This window comes from Zonotrichia albicollis, chromosome 1 (assembly GCF_047830755.1).
Source record: "Zonotrichia albicollis isolate bZonAlb1 chromosome 1, bZonAlb1.hap1, whole genome shotgun sequence".
Lineage (NCBI taxonomy): Eukaryota > Metazoa > Chordata > Aves > Passeriformes > Passerellidae > Zonotrichia > Zonotrichia albicollis.
The window spans coordinates 39,028,192-39,054,817 of NC_133819.1; the positions used below are offsets into that span (position 1 = coordinate 39,028,192).

Below are 26,626 nucleotides of genomic sequence, written 5' to 3' on the forward strand. Positions count from 1 at the left end.
CTAGTGCATGTGCTTCCTTTTTTTAATCATGAAGGACCTTGGAAATCTTCACATTTATCATGTTCTGTCAACTTTGAAACAGTCAGTAGGCCATCAGGCAGGTTCACTGTCCTCAGGTTTTCTCATCTGATGGAGATTCCTAGGAATTCAGTGAAGCTACACTGATCTTTACCCATTCTAGGTCTAGTTCCAGACTGTGTGTGTGTTCCTGTGTGTCTGTATGCACCTGTACGTGCATGTGGGCACGCATACACAGTGCATGCACATTTACATACACTCTCCAGGCGCTGGACCACATTGAGGGAAGGGAAGGAAGCTGGTGAAGGCTGTAGAGCATAATGCCTATGAGGAGCAGCTGAAAGAGCCCAGGGGCTGTTTTGCCTGGAGAAGAAGAGGCTCAGGAGAGACCTTAGCACTCTCTATAACTACCTGAAAGGAAGTTGTAGCCATGCGGGGGTTGGTCTCTTCTCCCAAGTAACAAGCAGTGGGATGAGAGGAAATGGCCTCAAGTTGCGCCAGGGGAGGTTTAGATTGGATATTAAGGAAAAAGTTTTTACAGAAAGGGTTGTCAAGCATTGGAACAGGCTGCCTAGTGTGGTGGCTGAATCACCAAGCCTGGAGGTATTTGAGGGATGTCTAGATGTGGCACTTAGGGACACGATTTAGTGGTGGGCTTGGCAGTGCTGGGTTAATAGCTGGACTCGATGATCTTGGAGATATTTTCCAACCTTAATGCTTCCATGACTCTATGAAATACATTGCGAAAGACTTCATGTCTGGAAGACTCATAGAACATGAGGCGTAATGTGAAACTCCCAAAAAGCTGTCACTGAGGACATTCCACAGAAAAGTCAGCGCAGCAGTTTTTGAAAGTGTTGTAGCTGTGCTGAGCACACCCCAAAGGCCTGGGAATGCTCCTGCGCCATGCATGGCCGTGCCACATATGTCACTGGGTGTTCTTGGATCCCTTTGCTGGCCAAGACGCAAATTTGGAGAAACAAATCCATTTGAGATAAAAACACCGGAAAGTTGTACTAATGAAATCTCAAAAAGGAAAGCAGAGATTTAGACATGTGATGACAAAAATGATCTATAGTTTATGCAACCTTAACTTCACCTTAGTTAAGCTTTTCTTTTTTTTTTTCCCTTTTTACTTTTTTTTTGGTGGAGAGTGGATTTATAAAATAAAGTACTGTATGGATGAGTGTAATCCAGTGAATGGTTTATGGACACACTCCTCCAGGGAGTGTTATAAGTTCACCTCTGAGTGCTAGATTTTGCATTTGGATCTCTGATTTAACTGCAAGAGGTGTAAAAACTGATGCATCGAGCCAACTCCCTACTGGTTGCACATCTGAGACTCAAGTGCTTCATTTGTTACTTTTAAAGCTATAGTAAATAATTTTAAACATGAAGTGAGGGATTTTTTTCTCCCTCTCTCCTTCTTAAGATTTTAATGTTTTTTTTTTTGTTTTGTGTTGTTTTGCTTTGTTTTGGAAGACTTATTACTTCCAATAAAGGAGGACAATTTTAAAGCAAATAAAACATTGGATGATATTGTTAGAAATTATATTGGCTTCAAACCTGTTTGTTTGAAACAGTAGCTATATTGTATATTTTGGTAACTTTAGTGACTTTTTTCTCCTTCTATCTCTTTTTGGGGGTCAGCCATCACAAATGCAGAAGCTATGCAGATCTGGAGATGGGCTGCTTTTTGTTGGATGGGAAGGGTGGGTTGAATTAATACTAACATTTAGGCTGCTGGCAGCACCACTGGTGCCTCAGAAAAAACAGCACAGCTGCAAAAGCAGAACAGATTCTAAGAGTTTAGGGTCAATGATAGTGATTAGTGTTAGTTATTATTATTGTCATAGTTACTTTACTTTGTTGTATCCCAGAGTGGGGCTGGTACTCCATGAGAAGACTCTAAGTTCTAGATTCAGAAGGTTTGGCATCTAAATGGAAGGCTTAATGCACATTTTAGGGGAGAGCACTGTGCTTTGGTGCAGAGAATATAGTAAGGATTATGGACACAGAGTAAATTAGTTGCTTCCTTTGGGTGTGCGTTTGTCTTTAAATGTTAAAAATGCATGGGCAGGCTTCAGAGAGACTGTGGAAGGCCTTCACAGTGAGGTAGGATGTGAGAAGGACTTTTGGTATAAATTTTGATCATATGAGGATGTACAATAACATGGTGCTTTGTGTAGTAAGGTTCATGGAAGCTCAAGGTTTTTGAAGGTTGGTATCACTGCAGGGATGGAAGAAAAAAGAAATACACTGATAGAGAGATGTCAATGAAAAATGGTATTGGTACCCTCTATTTATGGCTTTAGCAGCCCCCAAGCTTTCATTGCAAGACTTAAATGTCTTTATCTGGAGAACCAATGCAATGAGAACTCCTCACTGTCTGGTAGCAGCCAGGAATAAAGATAGATACATGAATGTAGGTTGATACAGGAGAGGAAGGCAGCTTGTGCATCACCAAGTTTTATCCCCTGCTGTTGCCAGATACTGAAGTCATGTAAATTTCTCAGTCTCCCATGTGGCAGGGCTTTCCTCCATCTCATTCCCATGGGACAGTGGCTGGAGCATCTTGCCCTCCTCATGGTTAGGCACGTGCTTGTGAATTCCATTCTTTGTGGATTCGCAGCCAAGCTTTAATCTTTTCTTCTTATGCCAGAATTGTCTTTTAACTTGAAGAGCTTCTCTGCCTCTCTCTTGCTTATCTCTGCTCCAGCCCCCTGCAATTACACAGAAATTACATTCCTTCAAAATAGGTTACAAAACCTGGCTTAATGTTTGGGCCAGACTGATAGCTCAGTAGTTCACTAGATAGGTTCCTCCCCCGTTCTTAAATACAGGTATTATGTTTGCTGCTTCTGTAGTCATTTGTATAACCTCTGGCTGAAGAGATTTATTAAAAACTGAAGTTTTCCAGTAAGTTGAACTGAGAGCACAAATCTTGTTCTAAAGTATTCAATTTTTTCAGTATATGTATATACACACACACACACACACACGCAGAGTTTGAATCTTGAAATACTGTGTCTTGTACAGTTTGCTTCCCTTCTCAGAAAGTTTGAGATCAAAATTTAATAATTTCAATGAGTGTTTTCTGCCTTTTTCTCTCAACCTTTGTGGTTAAAAATGGCAGTCCATGGTATAGGTTAACCTGAGAGGGAGGAATATTCTTCAGCTCCATTTTAGGGATGGTCTTCTGGACTTGGAAGAATGTAAAGAGCTGAGGGAAGGCAGAGGAAATCTTTGGAGTAGGAGGCAAACATCAAGGGAAATAAAAAGGCAGGGAACTGAAGTCTGAAGTCATTACATGTTGTGATTTTTCTGAAATGTTTTAAATCCCCAATCTGCAAGCAATGATAAGAAAATTCCCGGTTGTCTTTCACTTACAAAAATCCAGAATTAAAACTCTGAACATTTATACATAAATTGAACTGCAGGTGCACTTTTGCAGGGGAGGGAAAAGGGTCTTAATGAAGTCTATAAAAATGAACGAGAAAATTCTGTGGAGACTACACAAAAATAATACATTTCTCTGAAACAGTGTGGAATAACTCCATAGGTCATCTCTTCATTTAAAGCTGGTTATTCAGCTTTCCCAGGTGAAGACTACTTTGATTCTAATGGCTGTGTGTTGCATGCAAAACAACAGATGAGGGTACAGTTTCCAAACTTTTTTTTCTTTTTTTTCTGTACAGCAAGAATTATTTTTTTTTTCCCCAATGCCCTGGAAGATTTTTGAATAGAAGTATTATTGCAGCCAGTGTGTCATTTTACTGTACTCCAGTTCATTTAGTCCCAGGTGTACTACGTGTGTGTTCGTTCTAGGGGAGGGCATGGGAGCCTTGCCAAGCCCTTCAGTTATTCTTGGCTCAGAGCCCAAGCACTACATTTTTCTAACTTATGAAATGAATTTCAACTTGTAACCTGTGGCACTTTCAAGGTCATGATTGGAAGGTGTCAGGTGTGCTTTAAGAACAGCTCAGCAAGGAAAGGACCTATTTTAAAAGTTTCTTTTTGTTTCCTTTCCTTTTTTTTTCCCCTCTTTTTTTTTTACTTCTTTAAAAATAATTGCTGGCTAACAAATAGCCCAGAAAGCAAACTAGCATGAACTCTTCAACACCTCTCCAGATTCAACAAGACTGACATTTATAGCTTTATTGTAGCAGAGACATGGCATTTGGATTCAGATTGTTTGGACTGTAGAGTGTCAGTATAAATAGCTATGATTGACTTTTGTATGGAGCACATCTGGAAGCAATTTATGGCATTCCAGCTAGATTAAAGCATGTTTTAAAGGCATTTCACCAGTCTTTTTTTCCTTCTTTTTTTTTCTGGCTATGGTGAATAAAGTTTCAAAGACAGTTTAGCTGCTGTTTCTGTTAATGCGGACCATAGTGAAGTCAAATTAAGGGCAACTGGGGAAAATAGTGCATTTGTTTGTTTTTGTTTGTTTTGCTTTGTTTCCCAGAATAGAAAAACCCTGAAGTGAGTGGAACTGGAGTTACATTCTCCTTTGGAAGGTAAGATACAGCATTTGACATCAGGATGCTTACACTCTGAAAGCTAGTGGACTAAACAAACTTCAGGTGCTGGAAGTATGGACTCACAGCACAAATTTGAAAGACTTAAATATTTGCTAATGGAGGCTGAAAGGATGGGGCACAAGAACTACCTCACTGCTTTTGAAGTATATGAAAATGTACAGAACCAAAAAAAAGAAAATGAAGAGAAATCATTTAGCATGACCTGCTGTGGTGCAGTTGGGATAATACAAGGAAATTAAACACATGAAAATGGAAGCTGGCTGGAAAAGAGATTTACTTAAAAAGGCTGTTGCTTTATGGCATGGAGATGAACCAGGGGTAGCAAAATGAACTTGTGCTGCAGAGTGTACTGGTTTGTGAGCACTTTTTATCTCTGCAGTAGACCCATTGGCTTGCTGAAGCTTTCCTGCTTGTGGTTTCAGTGAACTGGGTTAAAGGTTTGAGCAGCACAGTTTCTCTAAATCCTGCTGGGGCTGTGGGGCTGGCTGCTGTTGGAACATGTTGGGAAAAACCTACTGCAAAGCAGCAAAAAACTGAAATTGCTGCCACTGTCAACATGGCACATGGGGTCTGACTGGCGGGGTTGTCTCCTGCAGTCCTTGTAGGGATGTATGGGTGCTGCTGATCCATTTTTGTTTCTATTAACAGAATGGGACTACCTGTTCTATTTTTTCCATTATGTTTTCCTGGCAGCACAATGCCCATGTCAGATGTGCTGTCTCTAGAGATACCTGTACTCTGATCAGAGATGTGGCTTCACCCAAAGTGGGCAAAGGACGAGCTTTGGCCTGTCTGGTTTGCCTGAGCCATGGAGAAAGTGTGCCATGGGCATAGACCTGAACACAGGAGAGCCTATCTCCAACCCAGCCACGGACTGTGTTGTCCATTTTTACTGCTCCCAATACCTGAAAAAGCACAAATTATCCTGCCTTGTGAGCATTATTCCATGCTGTTAGAAGGTGGTGAAAAGTACAACGTCCAGTTCAGTTTCTCTCGTCCTTGACTGGTGTTGTGAATTTATGAGCTTTTTGGGTTCTACCTTTAAAAAGGTGTTTAGAATGATAACATAAAATGGGCAATCAAGGAAGAAAAAGTGGATCTGAAACTATTAAGGTTGATTAGTGCACTTTTAAATTAGTATAGGGAAGAGTATGAGAGCACATGACTTCTTGGTAGGAGCTGTCTGCTGTGAGGATAAATGAAGAAAAGAAAAGAATTGTCAAAGTCATGAAAGGATATTACTTTGGCAGCTAGCTTTGTGGCAAAAGTGCTTGGTAGATAATTTTTTTTAAGTGCTGTAACTTAATTTTTTACTGCACTTCTGGCCTACCTCATGCCAAATATGAGGTTACGTATCATGATGTATTTTATTTTATTTTATTTTATTTTATTTTATTTTATTTTATTTTATTCCAGTCTTAATAAATCTCACTTTTAATTTGTCCATATAGGTCTCAAACTGCCCTCTAGGAATTTTATACAGACTGCAGGGGAAAGGTTAAACAATATTCAGCCTTCAAGAAGGCAATGATAATGAGCTCCCAGAGCTTAACCCACTTGGATCTTTTCCCAGCTGAGGCAGAGCACAGACAACATTCACAAAAAGGATGTCGGTGCCCTGTGAGGGTCTAGAGTCTGGCAGGTGCATGATGATTGTATAATTACTCTTGCAGGACTAAGTTTAAGAGTTCATTGAAATATTTCATACATGGGAAGAGTGTGTTTGCATGCATAAAATCTTCATTATATATCAACAAAAGCAGTTGGTGGAAAGTTGTTATTCGAAAGTGCATCTATTTGGAGTCTGGCTAAATCCATTTGAAGGCTGTAAATGGGTGGACTCGCATTCCTTGTTAAACAAGGAGTTCCTGTGCTGTTTTGTGTCACCTGAGCTCACTTCTATAGGAGACTAGTCTGTGCTGTTCAGATTTTGCATCTAAATAATTTGCTGTGAAATTTTGTGCCATGGCAGAGTGTGCCCGGTGCTTCAGCATCTGAGCTTTATTTGTTAAAAAGAAAAAAAATCTTTCTGGTTCTCTTGCTTGTGAAGATGGACATCATGCCTTAAACAAGAGGTGCTAAATCAGTGTGCTGCTCTTCCCAAATTTTCACACAGCCTGGAGCAAGAGGCATCCAATTTGAATCTGTTAGCATGGGAGCTCTTGACTGCTTCTTCACATGGTACTGTTGCTCATTTCCCATGTTTAGAAGTAACATCACCAGTCTGAAAGGTTTTTCTAGCAGTTGGAGGGAAGAGTGAAATTGTCTTACAGCTGGGTGCTGCCCAAGCAGTGTTGGGATCTCTCAGTTCCTTCAGTTTAGCCATGGTCATTGGCATAAATTGCTTTGGGTACTCCCAAATGTGACTTTGAAATACTCATAACAACAAAAACTTAAGTCTTGTAGGCACCTTTCTTTGTCACTACTGACAATTAGAAATAGACAGGGCCACACTTGCAAACCTGCTGAAGTGCTGGAAGTTTTCACATTGGGAATTTTGTGATACTTTTCAAAGTTCCTGAACTGGTTTGGTTTTGTATAGAGATTTGTATATACTTAAAAAAAAAAAAAATTAAAAAATGGCAGTGTTTTGGTGTTGGACATCCTCTGGCATCAACAGGAGTTGTGATGGCTTCAGCAGAGCAAAGATGCCTTTCCCCCTCCTTCCAGCAGCGTTCCTGCTCACAGCCTGCAGCCTTTCTGAGCAGTCAGCAGGAATAACCAGTGCGACCAGTACTGCACTCGTGCGTGGGCCCTGGAAGAAAACACACAGAAAATGAGTGTAATTGGTTTATGCTGCCTGATTAATTTATTACTTATTTCCTGACAAGTTCATTGAAATGTAATTTTCTGAGTGGTGATAATATCCACAGAGTAAAAGATGGAGGATGGACAAGTTGAGAATACTAAATCACGAGCAGTATTGTAGCAGGGAGACTTAGTTGGGCTTTTCATTAGAGATTGCATTCTGTTATTATGTGGCCTCATTAGTTATGCTGATTGAACCAGGGGAAACTTTAATGACTGCTGTGTTAGGCATTGGAAACATATTTTAACTTACTGATGTAGAGTATGGAAAATAATTGCTGGAGCTGTATTAGCAGGATTGATAGGGGCACCTTAGACTCTCCATTACTCTCAGAAATGGAGAGCTCAGAGATTGCTCTTGTTATGGATGGTAGTTGACTTTTTTGATGTTTTTGTTGTTACAGCTTTATAGAGTATGCTTTTTATTGTTTTTGATGGCTTTATTCTTTTTAATGTTGAATTCACAAGCTACCTTGTAGGTTGTTATTAGCTGTCCTGTAAAATTCACAAGCTGGCTGGGTGCGATGCAATTATTTAGTGGTCATATAAAATGGATATCTGGTCATCTCTTATCAGGCTCATTTAAACAAAGATATTTTAAATTGACATTCGTACACAAGTGTCTAATTTACAAATAGCAGTAAATAGTCCAGGCAGTGTGCCAGAGACACCACAGAGGCTTGTAACCTGATGCTGGCTGCAGTGGAGTAGGACTGTGACTATTCCATGCTTTTTCAATAATTAAAACATTGAACTGTTCTTGTCCCTGATCCAGAACAGCATTGGTAGGGTTGATCTTCAAATCAGACTAGCTGCTGAGCAGACTTTCTCCTAGTGTAAGCTCACCAGCAGTTTTCAAATAATTTTCTGTATGGATCTTCTTAGTTTGGATTGAAATTCATCTGCTAAACACATATTTTTAATATACTTACTTGAATCAGTGGAAAGTATTATTTTGTGTGTTTTAATGAAACAGTAACATTTATGAACATAAATGTTGCCTGTTCACCAAAAAATGTGCAATGCAAATTAAAATCAACATTTTATAAGGAAAGAGTTGACAGGAAGTATGTGAGTTCACTTAATAAGAGCTAGATTTTTTTTAATATTTCAAAGAGGCTATTTATAATGTCAGCCGAAAAGCCTTATAAATAAATGAGGCATTAGACTTACAACAGAAAGCAGTATAAATTACAGCAACGATGATGATTACCCATTTCACTGACAGGCATGTGTAACATTTTATTTGTGTTTGAACTGGAGGAGTCTGATGGTGTATTTTAGAAATAGATAATGAAGAATTAATTGTTTCTTTATTAATATTAGTGATGTTTAATGGTAATATATCCTCTCACTCTTAGAATAGATGTGTGGGTGACATTGTTCAGAAGTGCTTTCCAATTATTTTAACAGAAACCATATGTACAGAGGGTAGGCGAAGTGCAGGATATCAAGTCTAGGTAATTGATGCTATGCAGACTTTATAGACTATCTCATTTCGTTTTTAATTAAAGTTTCAGTGCAATAGAATCCTTTAAAGTAAATTAAAATTAATCATCAGTAGGTAAAGCTGCTCTGCGGAGAACATAAAGCCGCCAAAACTCTTTTTCATACTGTGCATATATTGATCAATCAGTCAATATTAATTGATTTATATGTAAATGTACCATGTGAACTATTTGGAAAACCTAAAAAATGTTGGATGTGAATCCTATTAGGGCAACAGTTATTTTGTCATGGTGTCAATCAATAAATACTTAAGTAGATTACAGATCCAATATAAATTGTACTAGTTCAACTATGTGATTGCATTTCAAAAACTCTACATGGTTATCTTTCAAAAGATATTTTATGCCATTTCCTTTTTTGTTCATGTTTCAATAGTCCTTTCTACAGGGATGATCTTTGAGATCATTAATATTGAATGGTACATGAAAATTGCTTGGAAAAATTGCCTTTTATATGCAAGTATGAATTTTGATGAAATTTGTTTTATGCTATGTACTTTTTTGTTGTTGTTGTTAGGAATCGGTATTTTCCACTGAGGGAGATTTGCTTTAAATGAAGTAGTGAATCAAGTTAACTCTTCAGTAATTCAGTGGTGTGTGATAAAATGTTGTGAATTGCTACAAAGAAAAAGTCCCAGATTTTATTTAGATAAAAATCCTTCTGGCATTAGAAGATGAAATTCTGACACTGTTGAAACCATTGTAAAATATCCTGTTGAGTTCAATGGCATTAACAGTTTCACCTTCTGAGTTTGTTGAAAGTGAGGCTAACATGTTAGGAATTAAGATAAGGTGATCTGGGCTTTAAACTTCCTCAGAACCTTCTGCAAATCCAAACCATATTTCTTTGTACCTCAGCTGCCTGGATGGAAAATGGTGATAATAATTTCTTACATCATAGAAATGTTGAAGAGAGAAACTAGAAAATGAGAGGGGTTTTTTTGTTTCGGGTTCTGGTGAGTTGGAATTGTGCAAGTATGTAGGTGGGTTCAACAAGTACCCACAGTGTCTGGGTGTTGCATAAATAGCAACTTAAGAATTGTGTCTATCGTCCAGATAACTCCATAATTCATGGAAATCAAAAAATAACTTTGTACCTAGGAAGTTGTCACGATGTTCACTGAGTGGCATAATTTAACTGTGTTGTGAGATACAACAAATACTGGATAGGCGAGAGAGCCCTTCCTATGTCTTTCACATTTGTTCTCTGTTGACAAGGAGAAAGATGAGCAGATGATGAGCTAATTTAAGCACATGCTGAACTTTAGGCATATAGCTAAGCCATGTGTTTAAATGCATGTCTGAGGACCTGCAGCTCTCGCTCAATGAGCAGGATCTAAGGAGATCCAAGCCATGATAAGACATAAGGACTTAGCAGGCAGCCCTTTTCCATTGAAGATATAAATTCTGAGGTAAAACAAAATTCCATTGTGCAAGCCTTATGGTTTTTCCTTGTCATATTAATAAAGTTCTGCTTCGGAATGGTAAAATACCTCCTTTTTTGTTCATGCACCTGTGAGACGTTTAATTCAGGTTAGAGAGGCTGAGCACTGTGGGGGTTTCGGGTTTGGTGGTAATGAAAAACAGATAATCCGCATGGTTTTGTGCAAACATGAAGGGCATGCAGAGGGCGTGTGAATGAGTGAGTTGGGCTGACAGTATTTTTAATGATACGAGAAGAATAAAATTATCCTTTACTTTCTTCAGCCACCCATTTATTGGGCACTAAGAACAATTAAATATGGGAAATAAAATCAAATGGCCTTTTAAGCAATCAATGTAAACTTCTGTACTGAATTACTGAAGAATAAAAATATACTGTGTCATCAGTCTTTAAATACCTTGCTCATTAAAAGGTTACGCACTGACCTCTGAGCCCTAATCCTCTGGATTATTAGTATTAATTTCTTTTTCTTTTTTGTCTTTTTTTTCATTTTTTTTTACAGGACAGAGGGAGTCAGTTTCTCCATCTATCAAATTAGGGCATGGCTTTAAGAAAACAGGTTATGTGGCGTTTAGTTTGAAAGGGGAAAGAATGTGGTTCTGTCTCTCTGCATTGTTTGTGTGGTGTGCATGTAAATCTAACATTTTAAAGCGGTGAGTTTTTTTTGTGGTTTTGTTTTTTGAAGAAGAAGGACCTGACTTTTTCAGTGTGTCAGGTATCCATCCAAAGGAGGTTGTGAGCCCAGGTTTCAGCCTGCCCCTGCTCCCCAGGCTGCCGGAGCTCGGGGCAGGAGAGCTGCTGTGCTTCACTGGTCACAGAGGGGACTCCGGGAGCCGCGCAGCTCCGGCAGCCCCAGGGCTTCTCTCCCACGTGCATCTGCCCATCGCATGACCCAGCTCCTTGGTGCCTCGCTGAACTGTGCCATGATGGGTCACAGCACCGCAAGGAACAAATCTCCCTACTGAGATCTCGGTGACTTGCAAGTACGCTGCTGCTGCTGGTGGGTGGAAAGCTGGTTTGTTTTCAAGCCAGTAGCTCGCAGTGTTGATTTTCACCTGCTTTTCCACAGCCCTTTCTTTTTTCTTTTTGTTTTTTTTTTTTTGTTCTCTCTGCTAGCCATCAAATATTACTTAGGTATTTTGCTGCTCTCTGTTTCTGCCTGTCATCTTACAGCAGTAGTTTCAGCAGAATGAACTTATTGGTGCCTGCCTCATGTGTTGTGATATGGCACTGAACTGCTCTACTGTGCAGTTTTAGGGAGATTGTGATCACCTAAAAAACTTTTCTTTGAAGAGTTGAAAGTGGTGAGCTACTTATGTAGAAAGAAAGGTCTTTGGGGATAAAGGAAACCCATTTTAGCCATACCAAAATGTTGAACAGAGCAGAGTACCCTTTTGGGGTGAGAGCAGCAAAGGTGGTTCCCTCCATGGTTGAACTTCAAGAAAGATAATTGTCATGGTTTATGTTCTTTTCAGTCATGAGTATGCTCTCCAGGGCTCAGTATCTCTGCATAGGCTCAAGCCTAAGCCATGAGTTTAGTAGTAAATTGCCTTCAAGTTCACATTTTGGGGAAATCAAACTCCATGCCATTTCCACTGCCTGGATGGATGACTGCTGTGATAGAGTCGTGGCTGTGCCTTCATTATCCTAAGCATTTTTGTGGCCACCACTGGTTTCCCTTTCCAAATTGTGACTCGTAGAGCATTTTTCTCTGCAGTCAGTATTGGCACTGCCTGTTTGCAGCTATAGCAAGTCTGGGTATCTTTCTAGTACTGCATTTGCAGTAGGACAGCTTTAAAAGGCTCAGCAGTAAATGCCCAGTATCATTGATTAATCTTATATTTATTGTGGTGACTTTAACAAAGATGATCTCATTTCATATTCATCCCTGTGTTCATACACAATGTTTCACCGTAATTCATCATAGTTTAATGGGAATGTTGCCCTGAAACCTTTTTGCTCAGAGGGAAATCTGGATTTGTCTCATCACTGGTTTACCCATAGCAGGTTTGTCAGTCAGGAAAATTTTTCATAGGAATGCTAACACTGATGTGTGAAGCAGATTCAATTGCTGGAAATCAGAATAGAAAGGAAAAAAAGTTTGTTTCTGCATCAAGGAAGAGAAGCACTAGGACACAAACTATTGAAGAGTTCTGAACAGGCTTATGAAGTAGCTCTAAATCCATATAATTCACTTTTTGAAGGCATCTTACCTACTTATAATTTCATAATCCATATTCTGAATTGTAGTCAAAAACACTGCCTTTGCTTTCTTCTGGTATTTTTGTAGGTCAGTGACTTGGTGGTAAGCAATATTTCAGATATTATGCAGGATAAGAAGCTAAGCAGTTATAATGCCAGTCGCAACTGCTTTTGCTAACAATACATAAAATATTTACATTTTATTTTCTATGCACTTTCTTAGGCACATATGAAGAACTCCTAGAAATTGAAACTGACTCTCCTGTTCTTCATGTATTTTTATGGAAATTTGTTATTCATGTGTTCAATTACCCCAGTATTTGTCCTACAAGTTTTTTGGGCTATATTTTTGCACATTTTAGTTTTCAATTAACTTTATTTAGCAAACATTTGATCTGCAGACTGAATAAAATAGGGTGTTGCTGTGACCAGGGAAAAAATTTCAGCTGAAGTGGAAGAGCAACCCCTTTCCTTGTTCCTTCTATGGTGGAGCCTTCAGTAGGGCCTGACACAAAGTTCTTGCAGCCCGTTTGGTGGCTGACATTGATGTGAGCATGCTTTTCTTCAGCCCAATAAAGGACTCTTTGTTTTAGGCACTTGCTCCCTTTTTTCTCTATAAATGGAGTTTTTCTTTAAATAGTGCTATTACCTGCCTGATACCCTTTTCCCTTCAAGTTTGACAGCATTTCTCTTCCTTGCCTTATAGTCCACTGCAACACAGAGACCAGCAGTTTATTTTCTGTGATGTCTATTTTTCTTCGTTTTCCACTGTCTAAAGTGCTCCAGTGTTTTGTTGCTTGAGCTGTAATCCTGTTTGAACTCATTATTGTGGAAAAAGTATGACCCAAAGGTGTGTTTCAAATGGAGAACTCCTTCAGGTTTGGGAATTGCTTTTCCAAAATTGTGAGTAGGGAAAATCTTGCTTGGAATTATTTCAGCATCTTGAGCTGATTGTGGCTAGAGGAGGGCCAGCTCTCTTGGTGCAAAGTGCTGTGGGCACCTGGGCAGTGCTCCTGCCAGCCAGGAGAGGGAAGGTGGCAGGAGCTCTCCAGGGTGTCCTGCTTGTTCCTTCTGGGACAGGGCTGGGCTTAAACATTTGCTTATCTTCAGCATGATTTTACCATGCACTTTATTTCTTGGCAGCCTTGGTATTTTACTGTCACAAGAATGATAGACATAATTTGATTTTTCTCTTTGAAAGTAATGTAAAGTCTCCTGCATTAGAATAATATTAATAATTTGGAGAAGAAGAGAGGGCAAAACAAAAAGCACATTTTCCTGTTAATCCTCCTTTGGATGCACCAAAGAAATAAGGAGTTACTGAAAACTGTGTTATAACTTGGTACCCAGGCTGGAAAGAGATCTCTTCAGTGATCTCAAGACAGTGTGGTTGGCTTGGGCTGCTTTTCTCTGCAGCCAGCTAAAAAAAAGAGTGGTAGCTGGAAAACAATTTTTTATCTTTCTTGTTGGCTTGTTGCATCTATCATTTCTGTGTGTTGTCCCTTAGCTCAGGGATGTTTTTTATTCCAGGGTAGCTTCACTCAAGGAGGCTTTTTCAGTCAGTAGTCCAGAGAAATTTCTTCAGTCTATCACTGTTCTTCTGTGGGATGGTCCTCAGGTCTAGATTTCTCCTGTCAGCATGTTGTATCCCTCCCAAAAGAACATTTTTTTTCTTTTCTGCTTTGGCAATGAGACAGTAGCAGCAATGGTAGAACTGCAGTTGTATTTTTAATTTGTAATCTGCACAATCTCCTGGTCAAAGAGGGTGCTTGCCTTCTTTGTGAAGCCTTAGGTGTGCACTGTACCATCAGCTACATAAATCATGTACTTTTCTTGATGATAAATTTCTTTATCAGGTTTGAGATGGAACACAGAGACACAGATAAGTTTTGTACATACTTAAACATAGTGTAGTTAAGCTGTTGTGCCAGCTGAAAGCATTACCTGCATGTTCTGTGCTAAGATGAGAGTACTGATCCTCATTCTGTGGGGTTCAGAAGCCTTCTTTGTGTGGGAGCAGGGCCTGGAGAGCCTGTGGAGTTTGCACCCAAAAGTAGGTATGGAGTTGTGATGGGCAGCTGCCTTTGGTGTGTATCTTCATAAAATACAGCTTGGTTTTGCTTCCTTTGCAGGTTTGCCTGGGTGGTTAGTAGATGGTGGTAGGATGAGGTGAGAAGCAGGAGGGCAGGGTATTCCAAGGAGTTTTCCTGGAGTGCATGGAGGGATGGGAGAAGACATGGCAATGATGAGTATACTGCAGGCACAGCACGTCAATGATGAGTATACTGCAGGCACAGCACGTGGTCATTGCTGGGACGTGTATCTGTGCCTTTATGTTGCACAGGGTAATGTACCAGGGACACTTAGAGTACACACAGCAGTGGCCTGCCTGGTTTAGGTGAGGTGGGACATGATCCAGGAGACATCCAAGCATGACAGTATTTGCTGAAGTAATGAGTAATGCTGGCATTGCTGTTGATGTCCACAAAAAATACCTCAGTTTTCCCTGTTGGTATCAAAGTGTAGAGAAGGGCTGTTACTGAAAAATGTGTTTGTTTTCTCATAAACATGCTGTGGTTTCTACTTCGGATGAACTGCTAAAATCCAGTTACATTTACATTATAGTGCTCTTGTACTGCTGATGCCTTTTAATCATGTTAAATGTGTTTTACAAAATGAAGATTACCCAAAAAAATTTTTAGAGCTGTTAAGTGATGTAGGTATTTGTATTTGTAGTGAAGATAAATATCCTTACATTGATCAGAATACTGAACATAGACTAAAGTAAGGCCTGAGACATCCCAATTTGAATGTCAGAAGGGCATGATCCAGTGTGTAATATTGTCCCTTGCACGTGGTAGGGTTGTGAAAGTGACTTTTCCCAAAAGACTGGTGAAGATTTACATCCACCAGTGTTGTTACTAGAGTGACAAGAAGTAGAGACTTCCTAAATGAAATATTTTAGGTGTTTTTAATTTGTCCTAATTCCTTAGAAAAGCTGGATGAAGCTGACAGGCGATGCAGACGTGTTAAGACCTCAGTCAAAGTCCAGTAAAACCTGATCTGAGCTGTAAACTGGTTTCTGCATGTTCAGTTGCAGGGGAGGGTTGTTCCCTGCATTAACAGCCCTGAGCTTGACTCCCTTGGCTCCTTCAGGAGTAGTAAGTCATTGCTGTGATGATATGCCTCAGTGATTTTACTGTCTATGAAATAGAGACCATCTTCATATGAACCTCTGGGGGTTCTTTGTAATAATATTGTATTTTTAAAAAATGGCTGTACCACTCTACATAATCTCCACTAATCGGTACATAAACCCTGTTTGGCAGTTTAAACTGTATGCACAAAATACGAGATTTGGCTCTGCCTATTCCAGTAGTTAAAAGCTTTACTCTGGTGCAAAGCACATCTTTAATTGTTTCTAAGTGCAGTACACAGGCTTGTCTTTCTGTATGCCAGATATTTTCTTTCTTTTTTTTTTCTGTTCCATTGTGTCTCTGAGCAAACAAAATCTTGGCTAAATTGAAGGATTACTTTCTGAAATAAAGCCTTGTTCTGTGGAGTTTGCATAAACTAATCTCCCCTGTTGTTCAGAGTTGATCGAATAAAAATTCCATGTCCATTATTCTGGCATTTTCACCAAGTAATCTTATGTCTGGAGCCAGTTTTCATCTATTTTTAATATATCCTTGATGGATGGGTTGATTTTCTACCTACATATGGCAAAAATGTACCATTTTAAGCAAGTTGCCCTGCTCCCTCTTTCCCCACAAACAAAGGCACTTTCATTAATCTGCTTTCAGAAGCCTGAAACTAGAAGTTTCTCTTCCTGTGCATGAGTAATTATAGGTGGGCCATGGATTAAATAACCTACTGGAAAATCTTTTTTCATCTGTAGTGTGGCTGAGAAGGACTTTGAGAATGAGTCTTGTCTGTTCAAGCCTCTGTACTGTGGAAAAAGGCACAAAAGCCATTGGTAGGCTGGAAAAAATAAGCTGTTTTTCAGGGCTTGGCCATTTTTGCCCTCCATGTTGTTGGCATCAGTAATGGAAGAAGGAGTCATCTGATGCTACTGCTAGGTAAAGTGATTTCTTTTCATTTGGGGATTCTGTTTTAAATAAGTTAAAGTAAAATAAAAACACCTGTGTCTTTGTCAAATAGAATCATAGAATGGTTTGATTTGAAAGGAGCCTTAAAGAAAATCTAGTTCCAGCCCTCCTGCCATCTTCCACTAGCAGAACAGTAGGTGAGAGAGACAAATCATCTTCCGAGGTTTCAACCATTCCACATTTAGTAATGATGAAAAGACATTTCTGAATTTTCTAAAAGGAAGTAAAATCAACTTCCTTTTCAGGTGACATTTTAAGACTGGAAGGTATATGGAGGGATGAGGGGGTCATTTTCCTTTTTTTTTTTTCCTCCTCCCTCTAGATAGAGTTAAGGAAATGAAGCTCCATCACTCCTCAGTAAAAGTCAGCACTGCCCCCTTGTTCGCTGGTGATCTTGTCTGGTATAACTTTGCATTTCTCTTACTGTGCTTCCATGAAGCTGCCATTGCTTCCAGATCCAGCTTCCATGAAGCTGCCATTGCTTCCAGATCCAGATTCCATGAAGCTGCCATTGCTTCCAGATCCAGCTTTTATGAAGCTGCCATTGCTTCCAGATCCATCCCCTCTTGATCAGTCTCACACGTGACACCGACAATACCCACCCTGGAGTGGCTGAAGGTAGAGCCACGCTCTTCTTGCTCAGGGAGCAGATAGTGCATTGTCCATGTGCACTGTCCATGGCTCCACCTCTTGCCACCCACTAGGTCAGGAGAACCTGTTCCTGACCTTGTCAGTGAAGTGATATGGGGGATATCCTTCATGTTTGGGGAATGAAACTCTGGTGTGTGCGTGTCCAGAGCGTGGCACCTCGTGTTTGGTTTTTGGATCAGGATGTGGTAAGTACTGCTTTGATATTAATGAGAAAACATCTGCCTTTCAGTCTTTGGGCATCTCACACAGATAGTTTGTTTCCTGGCCTAGCAAGTGTTTTACTTTTGATTCATAGTTTGCTTTTGCTGTCCACAGCTGCAACTTCTGTAGCTGACGCTTTCTGTATCGAATCTTGTCATTTTCCAGGGTTAAGATTCTGTTCTTATTAAAGAAATGGTGCTTTAACATGTGGTCAGGTGGGCACACAGCAAATCTTCAGAAAGAAGACCAAAGTGTTTTGGTGGTCTTCCCTTTCCTGCCTCCCCCAAGCCAAATGTCTTTGGATTGTTTCCATAAATATGCTGCACATCTGTGAATTTCCAGACTTTGCAGTTACCTGTCTGGTACTAGGTCATGCCGGTCCTTCAGATGAGAGTGTGTGTGTAAAAATAATTCATTGCTGTGTTGATTCCTTTTCCAAGTGATGACACCACAGCACAGAGGAAAGTAAATTTTGCTTTTTGTCCTACCTTCTCAGATGATTTGCACTACAAGGCAATTCTCATTAAGGAAGTCTATCAAATAAGCTGGTTTATGTAAAGCTCAGTCACAGCTGGTAAGGATTATGTACAGAACAAAATCCAATGTTTGTTTTCATGTGTTTAGATTTCTAAAAGCCATTAAGGAGACCAAAGCTATGTTCTGGATGCCCTTCCTGTAATTAATACATGGTACAGAGAACAGTGAAATAGAAAGGAGTGCTCATCTCTCTGACAGATATTCAGTGGCAAACAAAATGAACTTGAAACATTCCCAGTCTTCAGGGTAGAAAGTGAGACTGGCCTTGCAGCATGCTTTGAGTACACACAAACGGAGAGTTTAGTAGCCAAAGCATCCAAGGAATCACAAGCTTGAGACTCTGGATGGGATCACATCCTACCAGCATCTCCATCCAATTCACAGCAAGGGGTTTCCAGTTTAGGACTACTGATTGATTGCAGGGGTTGGGGGCTGGAGGGGTGGTAAGAGTATTAGGGAGAAGAGGAGAAAAGGAAATAGAATGATATAGTGCTGCAGATGTATAGCACCAGGCAAGGTAGACCAAAAGCGTGACATTTTCTTTGGGAATTCGCTGGCAGGCAGCAGAGCTTGATCATCAACACTGCTGGCATCTCACACAAGCCCCTCTCTAAGCAGGAGCCATCTGCTCTTGGGGGCCACTGTCTCTGTGCAGGTGTGTTGCAACAATCTGGCGCCTTGCTGGTGAGGAAGAGTCCCAGTGGAGTTTATGTGGGAAAGAAAGCACTGCAGAGATGGTCACATGGAAAGAAAGTGGTGGAGGTGCTACTTGGGCACACTGCAGAAGCAGCATCCCACCTGAATGTTTAGTCATGCTCAAAGTGGCTACAGAGTGGTGGTGCTGGAGATTCTTCTCCCCAGCCAATATTTGAGTCTGTCTTGGTCCAAATCTGTCCTCAGCCAGTGCTCAGATGGATGTGGTATGTGCCTGTTACAAGTATTACCATGGTTTTTTTTGCAAACTTGCTAGGTATAGTACATATATTTTTTTAAAGATGCGACAGTACAACTTTTGAAGTCTTTTAAGCCAAGGGCTCAGCCATAGCAGAAGATTCTTTTCAATGAGTCTGAATAAAAGCCTGAGATGATGGGGAAACACCTACCTTCTGAGCATCTATTTCTCCTTACACTCTATTAAGCAAAGAGAAAGATATTGATGCTTTTTTCAGATTCATGAGGGAGAAAACATAGGGCTATAAGTGACAAATAATTCATTAAGTAGAGATAAAACTATTTTAAATGTGAATATTTTAAACAGCTAATTAAAGTTGGAGAGGCTCATTTTATGGCACTTGGCAAGTAAGACAAATGAATACAGTTGTTTTTGTTCTCTGAAGTATAAACTGCTTTCCTTGCTTGAGAAGCATCCTGTTTTCCTTAGGTTGAAGTATGTTTCGAACTTGTTTTCATCCTGAGGATTCACTTTGCCTTAATAAATGCTGTTCCTCAGCAACTGCAGATGTTGAGGTTGGTGTCGTAGAGGCCAGGATGTTTTCTTTCCTTCATCTGTCTGTCTCCCATTGCTGTTCAAGCTTTTGCTTTTTTTTTTGACTTTTTAAAATTATTTTTTTCTAATTTTTTTTATTAAACTATTCACTATACTGTATTTTCTTTGTGGGACAAATAACCACCACTCTTGCACAATTCTGCTATCATACTGCTTTATGGATGTGTATTATCATTTTTATTTTCTTATTATTTATTCTGTGACTAGGCCTTTTCTTATGTAAGAGGACAAATTCACGTCCCAGATGACCTCACTTCTTGTCAAACAGGTGTGTCTGACTTGCAGTGTCATTTCATCTGGACAGAGGAGATGAATACAAATGGGAACTTGTTGAAAAGCAATGAAGGAGAAATGTTTTTATCTGGCAGCTGTCATTTGCCAAACTATTCTGCAGAACAATATGCAATGAATTAAAATTAGGTTGCAGTTTTTAACCATATGTGAGGTGGGAGAGAAGTGGAACAGATACTTTAGGGTCTGCTGTGCTCCTTGTTGTGTGGGCAGTGTGGGTCTGTGCAGGAGCATGTTTGTGTGCTTGCATATGTAAATTTGGGCACCTGGGTATGCACCCATCTGGAATGAGTTGGGCTCATATTTTTGTAGGATCAGACAAATAAACCTGTGCTAGGCAGTTAAATGTCTTGGATGTCCGTTACCTGAGGCTGGAAACACAAGCTGGCTTTCTACTTCACCTCCCATGGAATGAGTTGGGAATGGTACAAGTTGCCTCTACATGACTAGCCTGTTGATATGCTAAATAATGCTCCCTGTGTCCAACACTTGTGTGGATGTCCTATGTCCTTGCATGCTCAGTTGTGCCTACAGTTACAGCAACTTGCTTTGTTGTTTAGAAAGCATATAAAAAAAAAAAAAAAACAAACAAGAAAAGAAAAGAAAAGGATGTAGGTTCTCCTTAGATGAGCTGCATTAAAAATCAGTGTAGTGTTCTGACACTGGCTCTGTGGGGTAAGGAAATGATGCTGGTACTGGAGGACCTTTCTGTGCTAGGCAGAGTGCAAATACCCCACAGCAAATAGTCCTTGTGCTCAAAGGGACTGTGGTGTCAGTAGACAAGGCCTGCATTGGGAGAAGGAGCTCAGACCAAATAAACATGGGATGGCAGCAAGCACCTTGCCAGGAACAGGATTATTTATTGCTTTGTTTGTTTTTTGGGGTTTTTTTGTCCATTTTGTGATGAAAGGGATTCAGTTACGTGACAAGAGGACAAAATTCAGCTCAGAGGAGAGAAAAAAAGAGTAAGTGAGACTTGGAGAAGCAGATGCAAGGACATGACGAGGCAGAAGGAGAAAGCCCAGCATGACAGGCAGAGAAGTCTGGGGAGAACAGAGAGCAGGAGCAGAGGAAGAGGAAGGCAGTGGACATGGCTGAAATGTCAGCGGTGACTGTCCTGCAGTGAAGAGAGGGAAGGAGCCCTGTGTTCAGGGTGAGCTGGATGCCCCGAGATGGTCTTGAGGGCCACTGAAGAGCAGAAGGAACAGAAAAAGAGAGTTGGCTTGAGTCTTGAGTAGAAATGGAGTGGAGCTGAGTTTGATCTCACACTGTGCTGATGTCAGGTGCAGTGTGGTACTTTGCTGAAGGCAAGATACAACTTTTTACTTTTAATTAATGATTTAGTGATCACTAAGGCTAGTGCTTAAACAAAACTCATCCCAGTAAGTGAAATCCATTATGAGAGTACATCTGCATTGATTGTCATGCTGGATCTTTATCCTCTCCCAAGTGTAGGATGGCACATTATCTCAGCTTTCTTCAGACAGATGGTTAATCCATAGTCTTTTGCTGTCTCAGCACACTGATTGGGGATGAACTTGAGACAGATGGAAAGTTGAAGTCAAGTTCTATAAGTAAAAAAGTGAACATTGGTTCACTCCGTGGAGGCCTTTCACTTTCCTCAGTGAAAAAAAAAGGCGCCAGATATTAAATAGAAATATTCCTGACATCTGTGCTGCAAAAAGAAGCCCAAGCAGGGGAAACCAAAACACAATGGTCTGTGTTAAGCAGTAAGACAGGTAGTGTTATCACAGCAGTCCCACTGGACTTTTAAATGCAGGGGTTATGTTTCATAATCCATCTTTTGCTGGAAATGAATCAAAAAAAAAAAAAAAAAAGCTGACCACAGAGCCTGCACACAGGATTTTGTTGAGCTGTGGCAGATGACTTGCATGTCTGTCTTCTGACAGAGCTTTCTGTAATTTGAGTCATTAGTAACTGTTTAAAAGCAGGTTAGGTGTGTGTTCTTTTCTCATTGTTGTACTTTTGAACATCGCATATGATCTTGCTCTGTAGCACCTTGAGGTTGATGATGTATTCTCCCCACCTTAGATGGCAAGCCAAAAATTATTCTTCTTGCATTTCAGGATCATGAAAAAGTCCAGTGGGGATTTGTGTGTTTTCTTTCATTTACATTTGGTAATGTTAGCGATGACATAGAGGAGAACACGCCACCCTGGGAGGTGTAGTGACAGTCATGGGTATTTGGCATTGTGCTCTTTGTTCCTGTTGTTTGTTAAAATTTAAGTAAATAAAGAGCTAAATTTTCCCTTGAGCTAGGATGGTATTTCAAGAGACTTGCTGTAACTAAGAGAAGTTGCCTGAGTACTCTCAGGGGATGCATTTGTTGGCAGTGTCATTACTATCCTGTAGTGAACTGAGTTGCAGCATAGAGGTGGTCTACAGAACCTGCTGAATAATAAATACATGCAAATGTAAGAGATATGCACGTATATAGCAGTAAATCTGTTCCATAATGTATGTAGTTTTTCTCTAGGTCTCATATAAAACTGTGACTATATGGACTCTAAACAGTAGTATTTTCTTCCAAGCAGATAAAATAGTGTTCTGTTGTACTATTAAAGTACACCCTCAGGGGTGCTCTTGTGGTTGGTTTCCTGATTGGATATTGTACATTCCACCTTCACAGCCCTTTAAAATATTTAAATATCACTGTGAAGATAGTGTGAAATACAAAGTTGGAAAAAACTATTATATTTCATGTTTGATTTTTGCATATTTTCAAACCTCAGAAAATGAAGTGATGCTTCATTAAAACTAAGATTTTCTAGACAATAAGTGAAAATACTTGCAATATGTTTAAATAGCATTATAACTTCAGCAGAACACAAGATTTTAAAGAACTGAGTTTCTTTGTCTCTGCCATTATGAGTTATCTAACATAACATCTAACACATAAAATGTTATACTGCATCTACTTCACCCTACTGCTTCTCAGATTCATTCATATGAAGCACTTATTTTCAGCACACAAATATATATAGAAAACTTAATGCTGACTATAGTAGAACTAAAGTACTTGGGAATATTTAGGACATATATATGGAGTAGTTTGAGGCTTGCTGGTGCTCTTGATTTAGATCATAGAAAACGTGGTCTGAATTCACCAGCATTAAAGATACAATTGTAAACAAATACCACTAAAAATTGTGTCATAAAATAATGGCAGCTGCTGTTTTCTCTGTCGTTGCTGATGAGGCTCATTGTGATAGATAGGGGTTAGATTCTGACAGACTGTGCTGTTGCTCTTGTCATTTGCATTTTCCTGGGGTTTATTGGTAAAATACAGGTCAGCATTTTATAGTTAGTACCGTTACCAACAGCTTGACATCCACTCATATTTAGTGCTATCAGAATGACACTTCTGCTTATGTAAACTTACATGCTTATTACTTATGTCTCCCAAGATAATTGTTCGCTAAACAAGGCAAATGTAAACAGGAGGCTATTTTTTCAGAAAGTTGCTCCTTCAGCTTCCTGTCCATCCCAAAGGTCAAATCCTTTTTTGTGAGACCAAAAACAGCTGCTGACGCAGTGGTGACAGTGAAGAATGACAATATTATGATCTATGGTATGGTTAAGAACTCGGAGTTAAAGGTTGTAACAGAGAAACATCCTTTCAGCAGGTTTCTGCAAACTTAGTAAGTGGCGAAAGAAAAATGCTTTTGAAATGGGCACTCATTTAGAATGCTTATTTCTTCATAGTTAAGTCTTTAAGTACTTTGTTCCTTCAGAGGTCTTAGCTGCTGTGGTGCATTTGTATTTCCTACACTGTACAAAATACCTGAGGTATTGAAAAAAGCTGTGCTACCACCATGTCTGAATAACTCAAGAGTGTTGTCCTGGTCATACTGCCACTGTGCAGTGGAAAGTTTTATTAATAAATAAATAGTGCATCACACTGAGGCTTGTAAGAGCTCAGATAAAGGGCTGACTGGTGATGGGGTAGGATACTCAGCCCAAGCTGCCCTCTCTAACAGTCTGCTCTCACCTCATCACCATTGCTGCTCAAGTTGGTTCCTATTTATGAAAGGATTTGGGATGGATGCCCAGGTTCCTGGAAGTGCTGTGACCAGGGTGCAGCTGTCAGATAAATTCTTTTGGGCTACTGGTAGCAAGAGTTTTGCTGGCACCACTGTGGGGACAGTGGCAGAAGAAAAAATGAAACCACACATCAGGGGCTCTTCTGTGATGATCTGTTGTGGTTTAAAAAATTAACTCTGTCCCAGAAAATTTACTCATTCCTGGCCAAACCCAGTACCTGAGGTCTGGCACAGGCTTTTGAAACAGGCTGTGGAGCAGACATTTGTGCTGCATGAGGCTCAGTGCCCACGCTGAGTTCATCCCTAACACTCAAAGCCATTTTAGGTTTGCACATAAGAGTTCTACTGATTTCCCTTCCAAATAATCCTCTACAAGCCTGGTGGAAGAGGTTGCATTTATTCATAGCCACCTGTTTGTTTGTTTATCATGGGCTAGGAGGGGAAGTTTATTAGACATTAATTTTACTTTTGGTTTTAGCTTTTAATGCTGGATGTTCTCCCATTCAGGATGTTTTACTGGGCAGCATTTTTTGTGCTTTAAAAAAAGTTTAATCACTTCTGTCTTGCTTCCCTTCCACATTTGTTGTGAAATTTCAGTGATGTTTCTCTAATTATGCTATTAATTTTTTCTTTAATTAAAAAGGCAGAAGGTGTTTTTTATGTATTCATTTTTGTATTAAAAGAAGAAGGTGATATTTCATCGAATGGGTGGTTTGGAAAGAACCTTAAACTTGATCTAGTTCCAACCCCCCTACTGTGGGTAGTGGGTAGGGGTTTCTCTCACTAGATCAGGTTGCTCAGGGCCCCATCCAACCTGGCCTGGGATGCTTCCAGGGATAGGGCATCCACATTATTTCAAGGAGAATCCGCTTTTCTGGAGTTGGCTGGAAGCTGGTGTCCCCTCATGGTAAACTACTGTGTTCCTACTTGCAGTTAGGAGATGCAAAAGTTGAGTGCTCTTAATAACTGGGCTGAGAGGGCTGGGATGTTTGCTGGAGGGAAGGGTAACTGGCCCATTTTTGATGCTGATGGTCTAGGACAAGAGAGAGTCTTGCTATGGGTCTGATTTTTTTTTTCCCAACAGATGAGACAAATATGCTAGTTTTACATGGGAAACATCTTAGAGAAAATGGGAACTTACAAGAGAATTTCTGGGGTAACCTCATTGTGACCTTTCAGTACCTACAGGGAACTACAAGAGAGCTGGGAAGGGATTTTTTCCAAGGACATATGGTGACAAGACAAGGGGTGGTGACTTCAAACTGAAAAAGGTTGTTTTAATTCGATATTAGGAAGAAATTATTTACTGTGAGGGTGGTGAGGCTCCGGAACAGGTTGCCCAGAAAAGTTGTGGTTGCCTGCAAGTGTTCAAGGCCAGGTTGGATGGGGCTTTGAGAAACCTGGTCTAGTAATGGTGTCCCAGGCCATGGTAGGGCTGTTGGAACTAGATGATCCTTAAGGTCCCTTCCAATCCAGACCATTCTATGATTCTTTGATAACTGTGGCAGAAAAAAAAATTCTTTTTTTTGAGAAAGGGGTTAAAAAACTGCTTGCCTGTTGCAGGAAAAGAAATGGCAATTTCCCTTATTTTTCCAGACTATTCTGTTATTTTTATGTGCATTCCTTGTTATCAGCAGTCAGTTGAATTTCTCAGTATTTAAACTGGTATTTAAGAGTTAAATATTGACAACTAACAAACCTTTTAGAATAGTAACCCAGCTAATGGTTCAGCTGCCTCAATGAGACATGCTGCTAAAGCTATAGAAAATGAAAAATAAAAGAAGTTGGCTAATTCTCAGTAGAGGGTAGCAATGGCAGGTAAAAACATTGTCAGTTAAAACATATTTTATCATGATTACCACAGAACTCATTATTATGATTAAAGATGTACTAGCCATGACATGCCAGCTACATGCTGGTAGCAGAAAATACCTGCTGTTTGTAGGTTATTATCAACCTCCTTTGAAGAAAATCAGTCTTTCTTTACATTTGCAATGCAATGAAACCCCAGGCATTTCTTTGTATCTTTAATTTAAGCATGCTTTTCAAACGCAGACACACAGCTGCAGTGAGCAACAAAATGGGTTTGTCATGTTTCGTGGCATCCCACTAAATAAAAAGGGATTTTTTGCCAGTATCTGTGTTAACATTTTGGGATTGTCTGTTGAAATTAGAATCTATCTATCTATATGAATGAAACAGAAGAAACTTTGATAACAGTGCTTAGCAGAATACTGCACCCTATTTTGAAATTATAATTTTAATTCTAATTTCTAATGTTATGTTGTGCATTTAATAACATTAAGGGAAATTTCTACCATGAAACAAAATCACTAATTGTCTCAAAGTCATTGGTTTTAAACTATGATTTGCCTATCATGGAGTCTGATGGACAAAAATCGCACAAATGCAAGTATGAAATGCGAGTTCAGATTTCACTAAGCCCATTTCAGAAAGAGTTTATTCAGAGTGTTTGCAGCAGTTATTTTTCATGCAGAAATCTATGTTAAGCGTCAACTTCAATAAGCTCAAGTTACTTGGTCAGATACTGTGCAAATATTAAACTGCCTGCTTTGTCAGTGAACCGGCGGATGTGTCATTCCTCCTATCTTTATTATTTTTTAAATAATTCAGCACATGTGCACTATTAGCACTGTGATGTGAACTCTCCCATGCTGAGGATTTTATTTTGCCTGAGAAGAAAATGAGCTTTGTCTTTCAAAAGGTTGTTGATATCTT

At 39.8% G+C, this 26,626-nt stretch overlaps 1 protein-coding gene across 8 annotated transcripts in view; it reads left to right on the forward strand.

The window, feature by feature from the left end:
- The window catches only part of RARB (retinoic acid receptor beta), a 323,775-nt gene that overhangs the window by 63,072 nt on the left and 234,077 nt on the right, over positions 1 to 26,626 (forward strand). Inside the window, exon 1 of one of the 8 annotated variants that reach the window (XM_074538661.1) lies at positions 4,524 to 4,541. The exons of the other annotated variants lie outside the window; for them this stretch is intronic. The gene's annotated coding sequence lies outside the window, so the exon portion shown is untranslated. Of the gene's footprint in view, positions 1 to 4,523; positions 4,542 to 26,626 lie in introns of those variants that run through there. 8 annotated transcript variants of the gene reach the window in all.